At 33.4% G+C, this 3451-nt stretch overlaps 1 pseudogene; it reads right to left on the bottom strand.

Annotated features, from left to right (window-relative positions):
- Positions 1 to 1730: 1730 nt before the first annotated feature.
- Positions 1731 to 3451, bottom strand: part of LOC102878158 — a 68363-nt pseudogene continuing 66642 nt past the window's right edge.

Genomic DNA, 3451 nt, shown 5'->3' with positions numbered 1-3451 from the left:
GGTGAGAGAAACCTGGGCAGGTTAAGGGTGCTGTTCCCACAGGGCTGGTTGTAGACCGATACTCAACAAGCCTTGCAAGACACTGTCCCTCAGTTTAATATCATTCCAATCCCTGAAATAGAATTAAAGTGACCCCTGAGTGATAGTGCCCCCAGGTACCTCACAGCAGCAAAATTAAATCTTGGTAGAGTTATCATCCTGGTCTCATTTGTGTTTTGTAGCTTCCCAAAATATTAATTTAAAATGTTCAGCAAAAAATAAAAGATAATAAATGAGGAGGACAATGTGAACAAAAGGCTGAAAAATGAAAAAGACAATAGAAGAGACTTCAGATAGTGGAGTTATCTGATACAAAATAAGAACTTTGTTTTATATTTGAGGATCTAAGACAAGTTGAGAAATTTGGCAAAGAATTTTAAAATATGAAAAAATGCAAATGGAAACGATAGCTTTGAAATGATAATAGCCCAAATTAAGAACCTATATGGTGGATTTAACAGCAGACTGGATACAGCTGAAGAGCAATTAGTGATGTAGAACCTAGATTAGAACAAAATTTGCAGAATTAAGAACAGAGAGATAAAAGGATGAAAATGATTAAGTATAAATGAAATAATTATAAAGGATATATCAAGAAGGCTAATATATATCCCTTAGAGTTCTGGAATAAAAGGAAAGACAGAATGAAGCAGATGATCTATTTGAAGAGATAACTAAGTATTTCTCACATTTCAAGAAATTTCACAAATCATGAGGATGATAAAGTATTCTGGACCAAATACATCAAATCTTAGTGGTAACCTCAGAAAAATAAAGAGGAAACGTATTAAAAGCAGCTAGTGAAAAATCAACAGATTGACTTCAAAAGACAACAATTAGATTGACATCTGAATTGTAGACCGAAACAATAAGAGAAAATTATAAGTCATTTTCACTCATAAGCACAGATGTAAAAATACTAAATGAAATACCTTCAAGCTAGTCCAACAATATCTTAAAAGTATTCTATAACACACCCATGTTCGATTTATTCCAAGAATAGAAGCTTGTTTAAAATTTGTAAGTTATTAATGTAATTTATAGATTAAAGGGAAAAAGCAACTTGATTACTTTAATACTTATAGGATGAAAAAAAATTAAATATATTTAAGTATATTTATATGTTTATTTTTATATGAAACCTTAATTATATAGAAAAAGAAAGGAAATTGCTTAATATTTCCTTTCCTAAAAAAGGTCTTTAAAAGAAACCTACAGGTAATATCTTTTTTTTTTTTTAATATTAGATTGCATTTATTAACCTTTTTTTTTTAATATTAGATTGCATTTATTAACCATTTTACTATTCTTTAGAATCTAGAGGCTAAAAGGCCAAAATAGGACTTTTTTCAATTTTTCGGTCAAGTGATATGATGGCTAGAAGCATCCAAAAAAAAAAGTCATTATATTTCATTGAATATTCATTTAAGTTTCAGTTTAAGACTTTGACTTTCATTTTCAAATATAAATATTATGTCCTACATAGCCAGGGCTGCATGGACTTGGTTTTCCTTGTTGGAATAATGGTTCTCCTCTCCCTGGGGAAGTCACTAAGAACAGTTAAGGACTGGGAAGCAGGGGGTTGAAATCTAAGAAAGTAAAGATTTTTTTGAGAGAACAAATCTAGTAATCCAGAAATGGTGACTAGAAGTTCATTTTCTATTCAGTCTTCATGGATTATATCACTCTAGTTAACAGCTGGTTCTAAATATGATGGTTAAACTTTCAAGGTCTTCATTCTTTAAATGCAATTCTTCAAGCGTTACCACCACATTTTCCTGAGAATGATTCTGAATGCCAGAATGAGGGTCAGTAATGACAGTAACACCACAGCAATTAAGGACCAGTCTGTGGGTTTGTGTATAATATTTCTATTTGTTAATATGAAGTTTAAACGAGATTTTTAAGTGTGTGTAAATATCTCCTAATGTAATCTGAAGAGTCCCTAAAAGTCTAGGCAATACTTTACTCAATTTTTCAAGTGCAATACATTTTCTAATCTGATTCTGAGAACTTGAATCTATCAGTGGAAAGGCTGGTATCATACTCTTTGACTCTTGTGATTTGGTGAATTCTTCATTTAAAATGTATTGTCATCCGTAAAACTTTCTGATCCTCAGATTTAATGTTTCAGTTTTTTTTTTTTTCAAGTTCTCATAACTTGGCAGTGGTTTAATAGCTATATCTGAGTCTGTAAAAGACAGTGGTTCATCCAAGCTGTCCTGAATTTCCTGCAAGACAGGTAATGACTATCTGGATCAGAGTTTATGTCATCTTCAAGTTCTTTAACCAGAAGAGCTGAAGAGGGTTTCACACACACGGAAGCATAATTCTGTCTTCTACTCAAAGTCTCCTTTAGAACTTTAAGTGTGCCTTTGCAACTTCAGGGCATACCAACACTGAACTAGAAATTGACCTAGAAACTTGGTTTGATTTGTCAAGTTTCCTCTTAAAATGTTCAGCACTTTTCTTACTTATGCCTATTAGAGTTATTTCTGAACTCTTTGAATTTATTTTCAGAAATTTCTGAAGCTTCTAATTTTTCTCACAAAGATCTAATTGAAGAAATTTGATTATTTACTTTCTGTAAAAGAAGTACACAAGCATCTGCTTTCTCCTGATTATCTAATCTGCAATTGCCTAACTGCTCAGTGACATCTATCACTGTCCGTTTTTGCCTCCTTGCTTGAAGTTAGCCTTTTGGCCAGCTTTCTTTGTCATTAGGATTTTTTTTTTTTTTTTTGACTTTGGTCTATTTTCTGGTAGAATGGAGCAAACAAAGTCTTGCTCATTATCACTGCTACTATCACTATGAGCGCTAGAAAAACTAGATTCATATTGACTTCTCAGAATCACCAGGATTGTCAGCGTCTGATGTTTTAATGGCCTTACTGCACAACTGTACTTCTCCAGAATGGCCACTTTGTCCTTCCTGTAGCATCTGAAAATTAGGATGCCTTTCTTCTTGAACCCACACTGAAGTTTTAGAAATTTGTGCTTTAAAAACTTAGATGCTTTATAATAAAAATCGCTGCAAAACACTTTCTTTCAGTAATATTATAGGCTTTATTGGTTTTGGTAGAAATTTTATATTTCTGTTTTGGTGCAATTCCTAGCTTCTTCTGACATATGGGATGACCATGGAGCCTGATAATAGAATATTCGTCCATGATATCGCTGTAGTGAGCAGGTGTGATAAACTACCCACACCCCCTTAAGAATTCTCTGTAATATTCTCTTCTAAAAGCTGTTCAACAATATGTAGAGCTTTTCTCTCAAACTCAGTCTTCTTCCTCACAGTTTCTTCTGGTTCTGCTTTCCTTTTCAAAGCATCTTCTGGTCTGTTAAGTAAGTACCTGTGGCATTTTGGGGTGGGGGTGGGGAGTGTGGGGAGCTTGGGCTTTGAGGGCCA

This window comes from Pteropus alecto, unplaced genomic scaffold (assembly GCF_000325575.1).
Source record: "Pteropus alecto unplaced genomic scaffold, ASM32557v1 scaffold155, whole genome shotgun sequence".
In the NCBI taxonomy this organism is placed as follows: domain Eukaryota; kingdom Metazoa; phylum Chordata; class Mammalia; order Chiroptera; family Pteropodidae; genus Pteropus; species Pteropus alecto.
This window is presented reverse-complemented; position numbering and strand designations above follow the sequence as displayed.